Here is a 12,174-nt window from a genome sequence, read left to right on the forward strand (position 1 = left end):
CCCATACTGCGCGGTGTTTGGGATCTGTGATGATCGTATAAAGATATTTTAGGACGATTAGTCACCTCTGTGCCTCCCATAGAGCGCAGCACCCCACACTCATTAGCAGTACATCGTAAGGTACTTTTATCGTTACTGTTAGGCTAGGGAAAACCATTCGGAAAACCATTGTGTGTGTGGGATCGGGGCAAAATTAAAAAGCAAAAAGGCAAAAGAAAAGAATATTTCTGCACCCCTACGTCAAACGGAACGAATTAAGCGATGAGTAGCCACGCCGGAACTGCGCTTTCTGTGCCGTCGTCTGTGCGCTCACTTTGCTCTACGTCGTTGGGTAGCTAAATTTCTTAATGAAAGTAACATTTGGCAAAACGTTGCGCGTTCAGCTCCGTGGGTGGGGAAAGGGGGGGGGGAGGGGGGAGAAACACTCTCAGGGTCGGGTTCCGAATGGGTTGCAGTGTTTACCATCGAAAATATTTGCTCTTTGCCTAGAAGTAAACAAACAAAACATGGCCCCAGTCGGTCCGCGTTTGCCCGCCCGCCCGTCGATTGGCGGCAGTAGGTGGGCCAGCATAATGATGTAAACGGTGCGCGCCTCCGGGTTGTGATTAAGATGGAGAAAAAAGATGGTCGATATGGATGTATCAGGTATTAGAGAAACCTTCTTGGAGGTAGATGAGAGGACGGACGGGTTGGTGCAGGAGCTCCCAGCCGAGCTGTGAGAACAGTCCATTAAAACGAAGCCAACAAGGGGTAGCGTTTGAATTTCTCGTTGCTAATCAGTTTTGCTATTGCGAATTTCCCGTGCATGGTGGATCTTTCTAACCCTCAAAGACGACAAACAGGTATCTCCCTTGGGACATACTTGCGTTAAGATCACATCGTTTGACCAAAATGTTGTTTATTTTTATCCGCGCGCTTAACTAAACTGTGGTTCACAATCTGCACCTTTACGCGGGAAAGCCTCGGAGGGCCACCTAGAGGTTAATGGCGTGTAAGAGCGGTCCGTCCCCACCACCTGCCCACCCACAACATGTGGTGGAGGATTGATGGAAAATATGGTCGCGTGTATCGTGCGATCGCTGCTCAATAGCAACGCGCCCGCGTTGGCCTACTGGCGCCGGCATGATCCGCAGTATAATGATCGTTCGTCAACAACCGCAGGAAGCATCGGAGAGAAAGTCCGAAAAGGACACTCACCACCCACGGACCACCGCTTGGGGGTGGTTGTGTACGGCACTGCCTTACACAACGCCAGCACAGTGAAAGTGCAGCCAAACGATCGGAAGCATGCAAATGCCCCGCGAGGAGCGCACAAGAGGCCATAAGGCATCCGTGTCGGAACACACGACATGTACAGTGCCCCAGTGCAGCGCGTTGTGCACGATCGCGTCACGATTCTACTGCGGTGCTCATACCGACCGCCGGTAATGGTTAGGTGTTGTGCGAGAAGAGTGATTGAGAGGCGTCGCGATACCGAAACCGGAAGGCATTCCGGCCAACGATGGCGGGCTTCAGCGAGCCGCACATAAATCTTGCTGCGCATAATATACTTTATCCAGACCACAGTGCATCCGCGAATGGTGGTGGTGGTGGTGCATTGGTCATGCTGTATCGTGGAGATGATTTAGTTCCACGATTCTGCTGGCATTCGAATACACCGCCCGTACTGTCACAAGGGGCGGGAGGGGGGTGAGGGGACCTGCTGAATTGTGCCGCAATCAGCTGTGGATTGGGCAGACAATTACGATTGTTGTGATAAACAGCAACATGGAAGGCTTATATGCTGCCACGATTCCACGATGGGTGGATGGGCCGGCTGTTTGCGCGTATCGCAAGCGGAAAGCTTGATCGATGCGCCTGCAGACAGAATGCGAAACAGCCATTAAAACATTTCCTTTGCACCGCCCACCAATCAGCGCCGTACACCGTTTCGTTACGGAAAAACTAATCCGCTCACTCACTCACTATGGAACCCAGGATGAGCTGTGGATCCCGGGAATATGTGTGTAGACCGAGTGCTGTACAATATTTGCTACCGGTGAGCTACGTAGGAAACGCGAGATGATCACGCAGACAATGGTCGGGATCGGGCGTTCTGTGCGGGCCCGTCCTTGCACCTGCATTTCGTTTCGCTAGCCACTCGAATCATTAATTTCCGTCAAAAAGGAATCGTCTTCGAGGAATCGTGGTTTGCGGAAAGCGGACCTTAACCCTGCCCCACATCGATCGATGCCGGAATGAATTCCGTTCCGAGCTTAAACTAGCGAGCGGGGCCCGTCCCGGGTGTTAAGTGATTTATGTGTTTTCGATTGAATCGATGAGCATCGTCGTGTGTTCTAAATTTCCACATCCACCCAGACGCACGATCGCAATCTGGACGCGCAAGTCGCACAAAAGTACACATCATCATCATCCTACGTCGAAATGTTGAGCGTTTGGAATTTTGCGGTACTTCGCGTCTAGTTCTTTGATTGATAAGTCTCAAGAGCGGCCACCAATCATCGCACAGAAGTATAAATAGAGCATCCATGTTCGGACACACCGTTCTCGGAAGCTTTTCTCCGCCATTATAGCACATTCCATCACGATTTCTAGGAACCGAATAATTTCTGGCTGCGAATACTGATGGATTAGCGCTATAAATCTCGCAATTCGGTTGAAACTTGGCAAAAAGGTCCTAGCAAGCTATGCACGCTAAAATGGAATGTATTGCATGTGTCATGTGACCCATTGCTCAAAGGGTCCGTAATGTAGCCGGACTGGCTGAAACAATACGGTAAACAACCCTTATCCCATAAAATAAACACATTGCATTACGATTGCACGTAAGTTTCGAGGAGAAAGAAAAAAAAAACTCCCATGGCAAATCCCTATGCGTTTTGCTGACTCAGCAGTCCCATCTAGAGCCTAAGCTCGGCCGTTCTTGCCAGAGTTTGCTCAGTCCAGTTCGGCCGGCAAAACCTTCATCAGGAAGTCGTAAATATAACGCCCATGACTTGGTTCCATTGCTTAACTCTCGCGGGAGGCATTAGAAAGTGGTTGCCACGAATGTCTGGCGGGTTGTAGTACAACACACACACACACACACACACAAAAGCGCAAACTGCCAAACAAAACAAAGAATGCATCACGGCAAAATGCGTGAGCCCCCCACGGATTTGACATCAGTGTTGCTCCGTGATGTAGAATTTATTTCGACGATCGGACGATTTTATTTCGACCCACTTGCACGAGATCGTTTTCACGGCAGTACACGGCGTAAAACACTAGACATTTGTTCGGTGCGTTATGTTTTTATTGCATCAAAGATCGATGGTTTGTGAAGGGGTTACTAGATCGAGTTTGAGGTGTCCCGTCTCTAACGATCAATTTGACCGCTTTACGCGCCCATACTGGAGGAAGCTTCGGACTTCGGAATTGATTGCGATAAAACGAAATTTGCACATTCAATTTATGGCGTTCGGAGGACTAGCCATAAAAAGCGCTGGCCATAGAGAGGCTCTTCTGTTCGGCTGCTAGATGATTGGAAATGGTGGATGAGGTCGTAAAATTAATAGAAGTGATTGCGAGATCCCACTACCGAAACGATCGGACCATTGGTTCGAAAGGCAAAACCCGCAAATAAAACCGACAGAACTACGCAACACCTGACTGATAGAAATGCGATAGCGATCTACAATGATCAGTCGAAATAATACGCTATGTGATTGGTAATTCCGTAAGCAGTTGGACTATATATTGTGTCCAGCTGGAGCTCATGAATCTGGTTGGAGGATATGTTACGAACGCTGGAACTTCTCCGGAACGAACTTTGGAACTTTGGTTCTTTGGAACCTTTGGACAAGAATGTTTGGACGACATTGGCGAATTTGTTCCAAGAAACTCCATGTCTTTTTTTTGCTTTATCTGGTCCACCGATCTTAGGAGAACCGTGGTAAAGTATTCAATCCCATCATAGCAACGCGTCGCGCCGGAGACTCCGGGCGGCATAAATAAACAATCAATTATCATGTCACAACTTGCGGGGCGCGAACTGTCCGACCGGCGCCTGGCGTCGGTCGTTCTCTAATATGTGCCATTTTGCTAGCGATCTTAACCCGCTCAGCACAAAGTGACCATATTTGTACCTATTAACACCCTTATTGACACATAATCAAGAACGCGCCAAAGGCCGTACGTTTTAGAACGTTTTGAAAAATGGTCGTTTGTTGTTCCCCTGTGTATTTTTTTCTCTTGTTCCTCCTCCTTTATTCCTTCCCGCATTCACTGATGCGTACTGATTGAGGAGCATCCGCATGTATTAGAAAATGAAAGCATCCACCGACTCGGTACACATTTCCTCGTAGCCCTTTGACACATGTGCACTCGGTAGATTGTTTGCTTTTAATTAGGGTGCCGATGCTGCTGGCGCCGATACTGCCCTTTAAGCAGCTGTAGAGAATTATGGCTACGTGCGCGACAGGGCCTCGCCGCGAAATCGCATCAACCAATTGTCATAACGTTTTCTAGGTCGATCCCCCGATCACGCTGTTGGGGGAGTGGAAGAAACTGCGTCATCCGGCATTAATCATCTCCACGGCAGGATACTTCTCCCTGCGAGCGTTGAAAAGGATAGGTGGTCATGAGCGCACTTGAGCACACAGTTGGGTTGGGTAGATTGCAAGTTAATTTATCGTATGATCAAATGGCTTTGCTATTCGCCACCCTCGCCCGGTCGTCTGACTGCATTACCTGTCACGATCATCATGTTTACGGCGATGATCGCGTCTGCCATAAATCAATTAGGCCATTGAACCACCACCAACATCGCAGGCCTCTGATGTTGTGTTCTGCAGTTCGAAATCCGCACCCGCGCAACGGTTGTCCAGCAAAACAAACAATTTTTCACCATTTAGCCCGCTGGGTCGCCGGATTCGGTGCGAACGGTGCGCGGATTCAATGTCAGCGAGCGCAAGATTTATCGACGCGTTCGCCTAATGACCTTCTGGTGGGCCTAAAAAAGGGCCGCCGTAAATCATAAGAACCGGAATTGAAGGCGACGGGTCCCACAGCCCATATCAGCTGCTTTCCATCGATGTTATCATCGTTACAGCGTGATGTGTGTGGTTCTGCTATCTATGAATTGGCCATTCAATCAGCACCCGATAGATGGTGATAGATTGATGCTAGCGTGTATTCTTTGATTCGTTTACCAACCAGAGATGGCGTCGCGTCGTTACTTGCGCCGATATCCGAATGGTTTGAGACAGAAATAGCCGTCGGTGGGGAGAAACGAATTCTTAACCTTAAGCTGTTCTTCCCGGCAATTGGATACGGCTTACCAAATAGTCCAGAAGCGTAAAGCTCCACGGCAAGGCACGCGAGTGTTACGAACGAGGCGGCTGGCAAACTAGAGCGAGATGTGATGCAAATAACACACGCGCAAAAACCATCCACCGATCCACAGGCGACACCGATAACGATGCAGCTGTATTACTAATCACTTGGAAAAGGGGTGTCATAAGGCTTCCGCACATCTCGCGTTAGCTACCAGGCCTCGATCCCATACCGATTGCATGACATCATAATTTTCAAACCGCTGCAACCCAATAAACCACTTTCCAGTCGCGGAGCTATAAAACCATGGCTTCGAGGGGGCGAGGCGCTCGGTCCGGTGGACGGGTGTCGGGCAACGGAATTAATAATTCATCGCGGAAGGTGGCCACCAAATCGATGAACAGCTTGGAAGCCAACAAAAAAAAAGCACACAATGATGCCCGATGTTGTGCCCGAGAAGTATTTTTTGAAGAATTAGACCGCACGCAAATGTGTGCGCCGGGGAACGGCGCTTATCATAAACATTTATTCTGATCTGCCCATGTCCCACCGGGCGATCCCGGTCAAGTGGTGTGTATGTTTGGGATTGGAATTTTGAACCCGCGCTCGAGCACACGCAGTAGTACGCGCACCGTCCAACTTCTCACATGGTGTCAAAACATGAAGATTTCCATGTTTCGCTGGTGCAGAGCTTTGGCAGTTTACACCACAAGTGGCGCATACAGAGAGATGATCAGTTTCACGCTAGCTCCCTTGCGATTAGGCGCGCAGGAATGTTGTACGACGCCTGCGGTACTTCCAATTTGCCGCCTCGCTCGTCCGACGTCCGGGTAAGGACAACAGGGGGACCCCGGGAAACAAAACTTTCCGGTACGTGGAACGATGAGGTGATCTATCTTGGAACATGACGTGCGCGTGCTCGGACAATCGAATTCACCAGCAATTGACATCAATCAAAACATTCCAATTCCAAATCTTCGCTGTAGGTCGTTCGCGGTTCCATCGCCCAACGTCCCGATAGTGACCCAATTTTGGCAACAGCAGTACTCGTATATCCTCTTTATTTGATCACCCAAAATCGACGATATCGGTGAAGCCGATACAGCCTGGCCATGCACGTAGAACGACCGTGAACAGCAGCTTGTTGCGCTGCCTTCTGTTACAGCCCCACACCCTCTTACGCGGTAGTTCGCCGACACACGGATCGACCACAAGGCGGGTGTTTCATAAACGGAGGACCATTTTTCATGCCTCCTCTCCATGGCTGGTAAAACTAATGGCCATTAAAATTAACTTGTTGTACCTTCCTTGCCTTCAATAAACATACGCTCCCAGATACAGCCGACGGTTCCCCTCGACTGTCCCTTGGCGCTGCTCAGGAAGATTCGGCACAAGCCGCTAAGGCATTCGGTCGTGAGGGAGGCTTAATGTGAAATGCTTGTTTGAGAATTTTGCCGATTAGAATATGACCTTTTTTAGCGGACTTAGCTCATTGTGGACGCTGACGTTGAAGGGAGCGACGCGTACCTGTGGCAAGCCTACAGCCAACCTACCATAATGATCATGCTTAAGCTGGCTATAAACCGAGAACCGGCGATGTTTCAGCGATCGATCATCGATCGCTGTGGTCGATTCGATACGATGACTTTGTGGCTAATGATACAATCTTTCAAACCGGACAGAGCAAATGCGGTGGCAGAATGCTTATCAAGGTTGGGGGTTTGGACGTAATTTTTGAGCCTCCGTAATATGATTTGGATAAAAACACGTACGAAAAGGCTTCAACCAATGCGCATTCATTAGCAGCGTGGGTTTAGATAGATTTTGTGTTTTTTCCACACGTTAAATACGATGACGGTTCGTAAAAGTTCTCCAATATAATGGCTGCAGGTTGCAACTGTTCCCGCTTGTGGGGAGATAATTGCAAATTTGTACCGGAGGCGCTGTTCGCTTATCTTGCTTTGCCACATTTTGCCGATCATGTCATGCATATAAAAATAGACTGTTGGCTCAATTGATCTTTTCGGCTTGTTTTCTGCGCTTGAACGACTTAATTGGATGCGCGCACAACATCGCACTGCTGGTACAAATCGGTACTCTCAGTGGCCACGACGAATGGGCCAATCGATCGGCAACTCCACAGTACGGATGCTTGCCAGAAAACAACAACCGAGAACCGAGTGTATGTAAATCAAATGTACTATTTTACACAAGTCGCCCATTATTCGGACGCACTGCGCACATTCCAGCCCACCATCGTGGACGACGGTTCCGGCAAAGATTTGAGTGAGTCATTTGAAGTCCTTAGAAACTGTGAGTGTTAAAATTTAAATAATCCACCGCTGGCGGAATGTAAAGTTCGCAGTGTCTGTGTTTTGATTCTTTGTAAATAAGTGAACGAACAGGAATTCCGTGCCAATGGCATGGATTGTTTAGCATTCAGAAGTGTTTCTGTTGATCCATTTGCTAAGAAAACATAATGTCGTGTCCCGGGGGTGATTTTCTTGTTAACGACAGCAGCTTCACTAAATCCATCCATATCGAATGGCCAAGATGAGTCGCAAGTACATCCTGCACCATGATAACCTCACGTACGTTTGCTCTCAACATTGGTTTCCCCAGGAAATCGGAAGAAATTTCGTGGAACTGTGCACCAATTCATCACATGAGTAATAAATGAGGCCCATTCATGGTACTCTTCGGAAGCTTGCGAACTTACCGGTTCCGCAACCGCATAGATAACCTAGCGTAGTTTGTACAGCCACACCACTCCTGAAGTCCATGACTTCAGCACAATCGGAATGCAAAACGCACACCCTCGCACACGCGGAACCGCATGGCACCGCGGTGGCGTCATACACCTTTAAAAATAAGACCACCAGTGTCACCACAATCGCATCGATTGTCAATGATTATGGCACACACAAATTGACCTCACAGAATTCCCTTGTGGAATATCTCTACGGCCAATTGAAACCGTTCCGCACCACCCCCCCACCCCGGTTCCCGGCATGCCCGGAACCAATCGCTCGCGATAAGTCGAATGTTACGAGTCGGTGGCCCAAAAGTATCTACTAGTATCTAATCAAATTTGAGCAACCTGTGTGCTGTTGTGAGCCTCAATCACACGGAGGCCTTCTCGTGCATGTGGATTATGGACGAAAACAAAACACCAGCGAGCGCTTCGTCTGTCCGTGATGCGTCTTATGGCGAATTTCGGTGATCAAACCCAAATCGATTTGCCACGATGATGCTGGTGTGAACATTGCTATTGCCTTGCCTCGGCCATATCCAAAGCTCTTCTGATCGTGCCCGATCGCGCAGTGTCTATTTTTTGCGCTGCTAATTCGAATTCCGGCTGCGAAATCAAATGAAGCAAAAGAAAGAAATAGCTATTTTCAGCCGAATAGCATATCGATCTGTAGCTGCATATTATTATTCAAAGGTTAACAGAAGTTCGATACATGCGCATGAAACTGAGTCTGGTCGGAGTCATGAAAACTGGCGGAACTGGCGCGTTAAGTTAGTTTTCTTTCTCTCCTGAAGATGTCTCGCGAAAGGTAACGAAGAATGTGTTGTACGAATAATGTAATAGAGGATCGTTTTACAAGGTTGCATTTCTTTATGTACTCGATACTGATCGTAATCCAACCTCGTATTAAGATAACAAACAGTGCTCAAGTAAAAACTAGCGCTCTTCCTTGCTTACGGACGGAGTGCTCGTAATCGAAGATTGCCCCACCTCGCTGTGCGTCGGTTCTCGATTCGACCATTCTTCGTGCCCGTTTATCTTACCGTTCGGTCCAACAACGGCACAATCGAAAAACAAAAACGCTAACCCACCTTTCTTCGCCGGTTGCGTACGTTACCCAGGTCGTTAGATTATTTACAAGCCAAAACACTGGGGCACCAGCAGCACCAGACATGTTTGAATTGCACATTCCAAAGCCTCGTGAGGTGTTCGGGCGCGCGCGAGCGCGATCATCCACACACCACGCATGTGTTTGCTCTAGTTGGTGTTGTTGTAGCGGAGACACCACTTGCACGAAGATGTGTGTGCATCGAGAAGAGGCCCTTGGCTGATGCGCCGTTCTGCCCTCCCGTGTCTTATCTTATCGTACATTTTGTCAACCGTGCGTATCACACTAACTCTCTTCCAAAAATGAGAATTAAAGATATCGTCCAAAACGCCACCATCAATGTCACCATCTGCCGCGGTTGTCGGAGTGAGCAGGTTGCGGTGCTTGCTGTTGTTGGTGTTGGTGTTGGGGAGAACTCGCGTTCCAGAAACTGCATGGTTTAATTTCGGCATGCTACATGTGTTTCCTGGCCCATGCCAGACCGTGCATTCGATCTTGGGAAGCGATCGGGGAGCGTTGGCGAAGAGCAAAAAAAACAAAAAATAAACAACACACTTTTGTCGGAGCACGACGCGAATCCTTGGCCACGTGGGCGAATCTTTGCGGTGCGAAGCACTCCGATACCGGACGGTGTCTTTTTGGTAAGGCTACAACAAAAAAAACACCACTGCTAGGATATAAGTAAGGGGGTGGGGGGGAGTGGGGGGGGAACAACAAACTTGATCATAATGCTAACGAGGTTCGAGTTCGAGGTTCGATTGTAGCAAACTTCTTGATTCGCCATCATTGGCACCCACGCATGGCACGAAGTGTTTGAATCATTATACACTGCCGTACACTGCACACGATCCACTTCCGATAAGACCAATAAGATTAGGCGCGTCACGCAAAAGCACGGGCGGAAAACGCAGTGCGCGGATGTCCAAAATACAAATCTCGGTGTGTGCCGATCGATAATAAACTACAAGCACTCAATCTGTTCTCGGCCGTCGGTACGGTTCCATTCGCTTGTGCTGCTATCCCACCTCAGTGCGGAACCTGTGGACACCGTGTCGAATTTCCGCTTACGGAAGGAAAATGCTGCTTGCTAGGGAAGAAAACACACGGCTACTCACACGAAACGTTGCTGTGTAGAGGATGGCGCGCAACTGACGGTACGTACGAGTCGCGTATCGAGACACAGGCGCACGGGCGGCAACGGCAAATCGGCAAACTAAGCGTTTATTTCTCTTTTGTTTCTTTTTTCCGCAAAACACCGCACACAAAACTAAAACCGCAACGGTTAAGGCCCGACAAACCGACGATCACGGTAGGACGATGCGACTAGGAAACGGATCGCGTTTCTAAACGCCCAACTTGAGCAAACTCACGAACCGCCACGCAGCGAGTACTACGGCTTCCTTTGGTTCGCTGTCCGCTGTTGCTTTACTTCCGTCCGTCGGGACTCTGGGACTTCTGGATGAGTTTCGAGTCTCGCCGAGATGAATGCGCGTACTGGCGCTTTCTGCTCGCTGCCAGCTGTTGATATTGCCTTGCTGCATGAACAGCAGCGACGACAAAGACGACGACGACGACAGCGATCGGAGCTTTTACTCTTTCCGCCCTCGCGCGGTGAACGCGTTCTTGCAGACGCGCAACGACCACTTTCGAGCATTTTGCGGTTCGCGCACACGCGCGTACATTACTAACCGCGCACAAAAGTGACGACATTGCACACACACACGTTTGAATGTTACTTGTCACTTTAAACACTTGTGAATTGTGGGGTTGTTTGAAGTTGTCTTTTAGAGATATTTGCACTTACTATTGCTTGTTAAAGTACGAAATCTTGGAGTGTTGGGTATTGGGTGATGTTTTACCGTAAATTTTACGATCGGTTGAGTGATGTGTTATTGGGTTAGTTTGGAAGATATGTAGCAATTAGCATATAAATACGAAAAATATGTTAGTGAATTGAGCGAGTGCTGAATACCGTTCCCAGAGCTGCGAGGCGATAAATATGTTGCGCACTATTGTCCGCTGGGAATTTCAGTTCAATTTCATGCACGCACAGTTGCATACATCTGGGCGCTTTTGAGTTGACCGTCATTTGAATAATGCAAAGCATATTTCCAAAAGCCAAAACTGATTTGAGCCAAAACTATTAGACTGTGGGAAAGATAAAAACTCTTCAAAATTAATTTCAATATCATTTGATGCCAATTACGTTGCAATCAAACCGAATATCGTAAACGTATTAATTTAAATACATTGATTGTGAATTTATTCCATTATAATCACCTGTAATCAATTGCAATCATTTATGGAAATCCATGATCGATATTCAACACGAATTGATCGTCGGTGCAAACCGATCCGCCAACAAATACGCAATTGAAACATTTCAAGAACTGTCAAAAATCGGTGCCTTCGTTTCCCAAGCAACATTCATTTGTTACGGTTCATCGAAAAAAAGAGATCTAAAATATAATTTTATATTTAGCTGATTAATACTTTGTTTCACATTATTTCGAGTATTGCTCTTCATAATGTTTCACATTTATTTCAATTGACATTAACATTCGATGAAGAATAATAAACAAAAAATTCCGCACTGGATGGTTCATTTTGCATGAACCCTCGGTGCTGGTGGTGGTGCTGGGGTTGTCTGAAACTGAAAGATCAGTGCAGCATCGGTGATCGTCAACAATAGCAGCACAGCAGGAAAACAAAGCACATCTCTTTTCTTTCGCATCGTTCTGCTGTTGCGTTTAGCTTTTCGATCGTTTTTCCCTTGCCTTCCAGCAATTCACTTGTTTGGGCAGTGCGCGCGATACACCGTGTCGATGAGTGCGTGTCGCGGGTTTAATTGCACGAAGTGTTGGTGGTGGTTCCGTTGCTAGTCGGTGTAGAGATAAAGATTTTACTGCCCCGTATGGTTGATGCATAGGACCGTGTAACGCGTGACAACTTTGTCGTTTACATTTGCTGCTTCTGAGCATTGAATATTCTAGTGCGC

This window comes from Anopheles marshallii, chromosome 3, assembly GCF_943734725.1.
Source record: "Anopheles marshallii chromosome 3, idAnoMarsDA_429_01, whole genome shotgun sequence".
Classification (NCBI taxonomy): Eukaryota; Metazoa; Arthropoda; class Insecta; order Diptera; family Culicidae; genus Anopheles; species Anopheles marshallii.